The sequence below is a fragment of the Nyctereutes procyonoides genome, unplaced genomic scaffold, assembly GCF_905146905.1.
Source record: "Nyctereutes procyonoides isolate TBG_1078 unplaced genomic scaffold, NYPRO_anot_genome, whole genome shotgun sequence".
Lineage (NCBI taxonomy): Eukaryota > Metazoa > Chordata > Mammalia > Carnivora > Canidae > Nyctereutes > Nyctereutes procyonoides.
This window is the reverse complement of record NW_026575151.1, coordinates 6109180-6116632: the sequence shown is the minus strand read 5'-3', so window position 1 is coordinate 6116632 and position 7453 is coordinate 6109180. Positions and strand designations below refer to the sequence as shown.

At 43.2% G+C, this 7453-nt stretch overlaps 1 pseudogene; it reads right to left on the bottom strand.

Annotated features, from left to right (window-relative positions):
- Positions 1 to 2641: 2641 nt before the first annotated feature.
- LOC129501758 (aldehyde dehydrogenase, mitochondrial-like) lies at positions 2642 to 7288 on the bottom strand (annotated as a pseudogene).
- Between the last annotated feature and the right edge of the window lie 165 nt (positions 7289 to 7453).

Genomic DNA, 7453 nt, shown 5'->3' with positions numbered 1-7453 from the left:
AAGTTCAAGGTGGATGTTAGGCTGGAGGTACATATTTGGGAATAATCAATGTACAGACAACATTTAGCCAAGAGACCGGAGATTATTTTCTTTTCTTTTTCTTTTTTTTTTTTTAATTTTTAAGATTTATTTATTTATTTATGAGAGAGAGAGAGAGAGAGAGAGAGAGAGAGAGGGGCAGAGACACAGGAGGAGGGAGAAGCAGGCTCCATGTCGGGAGCCCGATGTGGGACTCAATCCCGGGACTCCAGGATCGCCCTGGGCCAAAGGCAGGCGCTAAACCGCTGAGTCACCCAGGGATCCCCAATTATTTTATTTTCTTGTACAGTCCTTACACTGCCATCTACCTCATGGTAGATGTTATTTCAATCCTTGAAGCCAGAAAAGTTTAAATATCTTGTTCTAAATCATAGTAACCATATGTATTTAAATGTTCATTCTAATCTCAATTTCCATCTGACAATAACTTATTGTGATTATGAGTAAATTATCTAGGTCTTCATTTCCTCACAGATAAAATTAAGGGATAACCAGTTTTCAAATGGGGTTGTGTGAAAATCCCAAGGCTCCCTCAAGTCCAGTGAGAGCTTTCTTCAAACAAGAAAGGGATGCTGAGAAGGGAGGATTCAGGCATCTTCATCCAGGTTAAAGGACAGGTCTCTGCTTTCATCTGTGTTTATATATTGGGGCCTTATGTAAGATTTTATTTGAAGAATGTATTTCTGTTGCTTCTTTAACAAAAGAAAAATTCACGGGTCTAGGTCGTCTCTGTTAGCCTTACTTGCTCCAACACTTCCATTTACTCACCTAACAAGCAATTATGCCTGCTTACGCTGTTCTGGTCACTGTGCTCGCTGCTTTTAGGATTCTAGTTCGTCACTGAGAGGGAAGGAAAGCTACAGAGTTTTTCCCATTTTTTGATTAAAATGCCAACAGATGAGGAGGAGTAACTAAATATCCCTGTATCTGAGTGGAACAACATACTATGTTGCCTTGTGATTGGCAGGGATTAAAAAACGATGTCTTAGTGCTGGCTAGATTCTGAGGAAAGAGGCCCTCCTGTACTGCAGATGAACATAGAGACCTTTCTTTAACATGTGCACACCACCATGTCTAACCTTCCACTCCCACACCATACTCCCTGGAAATAGGCACAGAGACTTGCTGCTGCTAGCAATTTATCCCATGGAAATAATCAGAGAAGATGTGCCCAAAAATATGAATCTATTCATAAGACTATTGTTTGGGAGGGAGGAAAAAAGGTAAAGACACTATATAATCAATAGTAGGAGTAAATGATAGTACAGGCATCTAACCTATGCAACCATAGGTTAAACGTTCATATTTTGAAAGGTTTAGTGACATGGGAAAATACTAAGCAAAACAAGCAGATTTTGAAAAAGAAGTACAATGTGACTCCAATTTTATTAAAAATATGTTTATATGCCTATTAGAAATCTCGAAGACTATCAATCTGGTAATAGTGCATACCTTTGGACAGTGATGTTAAAAATCGTTTTCCCCTTTGCTTTTCCCGTATTTCTAGACTTTCCACAATGTATGTTACTTTTGCATTAGGAAAAAAATGCAGTTAATATTTCTTTTAAAAGATAGAAGAAAAGAAAGCTATGGGCACGTTTCACACCCTTTTTCAGTTATTTCAAGGACAAGAAGGTGGTGTTGCTCTTCCTGGGCATATGTTTCTGATAATGGGGAAGATGTAGCGACTCCTTGCCCAACATTACAAGAAGCCTTAGGACATCCTTGGTTAAGAAACTATGTTGGCTCCATAGGACGATGCAAAAGTGACTGTTTTACAGTGTGACTTACTAGTAGCCAAAAGGATGTTTCAATTCTGGTGCTCTGTTGGGGTTTATTTTCTTTGTTAGAACTGTAATTCTTATAAAAAAATAAAAGAACTGTTATTCTTTTTTTCAGATGTGGTAACAATTACCACTTAAAGGAAGGCCTGAAAGTCTGAGATTGCAGTTCCAGACCTTCTGATAGTATGCAATCTTATCTTTCATTTTGGAAACGAGTTATTAACATCATGGTAATAATCTTCTTTCCTTTGTTTTTTATAAGGACTACACAGAGGTTGTGTTGAACTCTGTATTTTAAATGCAAGTACTAAAAAGTAAAAATAATACTGGAAGGACTGAATGTCACATTCATAGATTAGCTTAAAACATGAAATTTAGGACCAGTGCCCCCCTAATTTTATTATAAAGCAAAATTATAATAACGCATTACCCGTGACATAGCTATTTTTGTTTCTTTAATCTTCATTATATATATTTTTACAGTTTTAATTATGGTACATGAAAATGTATATTTTTGTTACGGTGCCTTACATGGTGAATTCTTTTAGATGTTGTATGGCATTAATTTCTTTTTTTCTTTCTTCTTTTTCTTTAACTTTTTTTTTAAAGCACATTTTTTAAAAATTTATTTATTAATGAGAGAGAGAGAGAGAGAGAGAGAGACAGAGACACAGGAGGAGGGAGAAGCAGGCTCCATGCCGGGAGCCTGATGCGGGACTCAATCCCGGGACCCCAGGATCGCGCCCTGGACCAAAGGCAGGAGCAACTGCTGAGCCACCCAGGGATCCCCATCTTTCTTCTTTTTTTTAACCAGAAAGTGAACAGCAGCATTGTTTTTAATGAGTTTTAGTCCAGAATACAAAGGAAGGCACTAGTTGTTGCCCCAACTTGTTAGTACAAGGATAAACAATAGCTTTTTTTTTCCTCCACAAGGGCAAGTTACAAAGGATACCAGATGGACAAGATAAGACATTTGAATCTAGTTTTGAAAAATCAGCCTGAAACCTAGCAGTAGTACTGTTGCAGGGTAAAAGGCTCTCCCTGTACTCTGCCCCGCATCCACCCCTATTTACCAATTCAAAATCTGGGACTTTCTTGATCAAGAGATTCTATGAGTGAATTTCTCTCGAGACTTTTCGTGTGCAAGTGTCTTTTTTTTTTTTTTTTGGTTTTGCTGCTGATGTCCTTGACCTCAGTCACTGGATGAGTGAGGGAGCTGGTGGAGTTCTTTAGGAGTTCTTCTGAGGCACTTTGATCATGACAGTTTTCACTTCTGTGTATGCCTGTAACCCATACTCTCCCAGCTCCTGGCCACTCCCAGACATCTTGTAGCCACTGAATAGTGACTGGGCCCCAAATACATCATAGCAGTTGATCCACACAGTGCCAGCCTGGAAGGCTTGGGACAGATAATTGGCCTTGTCCAAGTCCTTGGTGAAGACAGCTGCAGCCAGCCCATACTTGGAATTGTTGGCTCTCCCAATAACTTCCTCTATGGTCTTGAACTTCAGGATCTGCATCATAGTCCCAAAGATCTCCTCCTTGGCGATAGTCATGCTGTCTTGCACATCTCCAAACAGGGTGGGCTGGATAAAGTAGCCAAGGTCAGCAGCTGCCCCTCCACCACACAATAGTTTGGCCCCCTTCTCCTTCCCAGATTTGATATAACCAAGGATCTTCTTAAACTGAGTTTCACCCACCTGCGGCCCCTGCTCAGTCTGGCTGTCAAAGGGGTTCCCAACTACATGTGACTTGGTCCTGGCAACACTCTGCTCCACAAACTCAGCGTAAACATCTTCTTGCACAAAGGTCCGGGAGCCTGCACAGCAGCACTGGCCCTCGAAGAACAGGGCAAAGTGGGCCTGTTCTACTGCCCAGTTCATGTCTGTATCTGACATGATGATACTGGGGGCTCTTTCCTCCCAGCTCCAGGGTCACTCTCTTGAGGTTACTGTTCCCTGCAGCAACCTGGACTAGGTGGCCAACCTTGGTGGAGCCTGCCACTTTGTCCCCATCCTCATGGGAGGCGATGGCAGCCCCAGCTGTGGGGCCAAATCCAGGAATAATATGGACCACGCCAGGAGGAAAGCCAGCCTCCTTAATCAGGTGAGGGCGGTGAGCGGAGTCTGCTCAGCTACCCTCGTCGCAATCACATTTCCCGTCTCCAGGGCTGGACCAGTTTCCAGGCTTGCATCAGGAGGCGGAAGGTCCACGGAATGACCTGCCCGCACACCCCGACAGGTTCATGGCAGGTATAACTGAAAAGGTCCCCATCAATAGGAAGGGTTTTCCCATGGTACTTATCAGCCCGGCCGCACAGTAACGGAGGCATCTGAGGACCGTGTCCAGATCACCAGGTAGGAGATGACAGGGCTTGCTGTGCGCTATCCAGGGTCTCCAGGGCCCCAGGTAGGTCCGGTCTCGCCCGGTCAGAGAGGCCCCTGTCGCGGGCGCCCCCGCGGCGCCGGGTGAGCCAGCGGGAAGGCAGCCGGGCGCCCTTGCGGCCTGGTCCGCATCTTCCTGTCTCCTTCAGCTACCTGACAGAGGACTTCTCCGGTGGATGGCGTGATGGCGGGGAACGTTTTCTTGCTGACAGCATCGTGCCACTCATTGTTTACGAAGATCTGGTTGTAGAAGACTTCAGGCTGCTGGGAGGCGGCGGCGGCCCGGGCGGGGCGGGAGCGGGCTTGCAGGCCCGAGCCCCGACGCTCTGTATGGCACTAATTTCTAACGGTTGCACCTAACACTGGGTCTGGCAAGTAGTCATAGTAGCATTCTGTAATGAATAGAATCAATGAATCAACTATGTTGCACCCCTGAAACTAATACAACACTGCATGTCAACTGTACTGCAATATTGAAAATGAAAAAAAAAAGCAAACTAACGTATGATAAGTTACAAATACTAATTGAGTTCCTACAGTATGGTATATTGGGGCTATTAGTGACTAAGGCAAAGTCCCAGTTACTACTGAATCTGCATTCTAGTAGATGGAGACTGATGAATTTCCATGAGAAGGTTACTATTATTAGTCCCATTTGAGGAATTGAACCACATAGAGATCAGGTAACTGGCTCATGTTCATCCAACTGGCAGATGTTAAAGCAGAGATTCCAATCCACACAAGCTGACACTGGACTTGCGTTCTTAGCAATTGCTCCCCTGGTATCAACCACGTGCTCTGGCAGTTGAGGGGACTGGTCAATCAGAGCTTGACTTATTAGTTTACTTGTCGCTGCTGTAACAAATTACCACACATTTAGTGGCTTCAAACAACACAAATTTATAATCTTCCAATTCTAGAAGTCAGAAGTCCAACTCTGTTCCACTGGGTAGAAGTCAAGGTGTCAGCTGGTTGGTTCCCTCTAGAGGCTCTGAAGGGAGAATCTGCATCCCGTCTCTCAGCTTCTAAAAGTCATCTGCATTTCTTGGCTCACCCCTGCATCACTTTTTTTTTTTTAAATTTATTTATTCGTGAGAGACACACAGAGAGAAGCAGAGACACAGGCAGAGAGAGAAGCAATGTGGGACTCGATCCTGGGACCCCAGGATTACGCCCTGGACCAAAGGCAGGCACTCAACCCCTCAGACACCCAGGCGTCCCACCCCTTGCATCACTTTAACCTCATCCTTCATAGATCCACCTCTTGCTACTTGACTTTGGTCTTGTCTCCCTCTTATAAAAGTCTTGTGAATACAATGTACCCACCTAGATAACCATGGTAGTCCAGTCTCAAGATTCTTCTCAATCACATTTGCAAAGCCCCTTTAGTATATAGTATACATACTATACATACTATGTATTTAGTATATAAGGTAACACATAAACTGGTTCTGGAGATTAGGACATGGACATTTTTGGAGGATTTTATTCGGTCCACCATTGTGATTACTAGAAGAGCTAAAACTTGTGCTTTAGGACAAAGGTAGGATGGGGTAGAAATTTATTTTCTTAGTTCTGGATGCCAGAAGTCTGTGATCAAGGTGTGGGCAAGGTTGGTTTCTTTTGAGGCCTCTCTCCTTGGCTTGAAGAGGCCATCTTCTTTCTATGCCTTCACAGTCATCTCTGGGTGCAAGTGTCAGTGTCCAGACTTCCTCTTAGAAGGGCGCGGATCATAATGGATTAGGGCCTACTCAAATGCCCTCATTTTAACTTAATAACCTCCTTTAGAGACCTTATCACCAAACGTGGTTACTGTCTGAGTTACTGGAGGGTAGAATTTTGATATATGAATTTGGGCACAATAGAATTCAGTCCATAACAGGCTTGAATAATACACCAACTTGGTCTCATGCTCTCAACAGCCCAGTTTTGGCAGATAAGAATGTGGTGGTGGAGAGCAGTTCCTCAGAGGAACTGAGGTCTCGAGCTGGCAAGTACAACAGGGAGGATTCACACATGGGGCTGCCTGCTCCAAAGGCCAAGTCCTTGCCAGGTTCAAGCTGCTAGGGCAACTGCAATGGCAGAGCTGGGCAGATGAGAGTGGCCTGTGGGTAGCGAAGAGACTAGCCTGAGGATGAGAGCGTATGTTGATTTGGGGGAAATAGCAGAGTGTGACCTGTGGAAGGCTTACAGTCTGGAAGAGGCATAGAGTGATTTCACAAAGAAGTCCTGGGAGAGGCAGCACTTGAGATGGGTTATTTTCTGACTCTAGCCAGTTTCCCATAGGTCCCACCCCACATCCACTCTTACCATAAACTTATACCAGGCAACTGTTCAGTTCTTTCAAATGCTCTTTATAACCTCACAGTAAATCTGCAGCAGAAACTTAGGGCAAGGGACCCCCTTCATTGAATGAATCTCCCAAAACAAGATGTAATTTCATTATTTGAACCTACAGTACTCTCCTGACACCCTGACCCTAGATCACTGGATGGATGATAGCTGTACCTCTTTCTAACCCTGTGACTTTAGAGGTTAATAATCTACTTCATCTCTCTCAATCTGCTCCTTAAATATTTATACTACTTTTTCAGCTTTTCTACCTGACAGAAGAAAGATGAAATGAAAAGGGACTGAAATAATTAAGTTTAAGCTGCTTTTTGAAGGCAAGACAACACATGAATTTTAACCTATATTCTTTCTTGTTCCCATTTATCATAAACGGCTGTAGTTTTGCTGATTCTAAGATTTCCCTCAAATTAACTTTCATCAGCCAACTTAGGAAAATAAAATTGAAATGCACTATTCTTACCTCTTTCAATTGGAATTAGTGCTAATGGGTTAAGATTTTAAGCATTTTAAAATACAGAGTGATCTGCAAATTATATAGCCAGGTTAGAACAGCTTATGTAAATTTTGGCAAATCATACAGCCAGTCCTCAACAGAATTATTGCCCTTTCAGACACTGGAACTTTTCCCTAAATGAAGAAAGGATTCCACTTTAAGGCTTCCTCTAGGGTACAGTGTAGGGGATGACACACCAGGCCTCTTGGTGCTAAACACAGATCCTCATTGGCCATGCTCCTCCACCATTTAACCTGGCCAGCGTTCTTCTAGAGCCCATGCCTGAGGAAAAGCATTTAGAGATCAACATTTTTTTTGCTATGAGAAATGGTATATTTTTAAGAGTCACAACCTTTTTATAAGTTCAATTTTTTCCATTTCTCACTTCTCTCATTATTGAA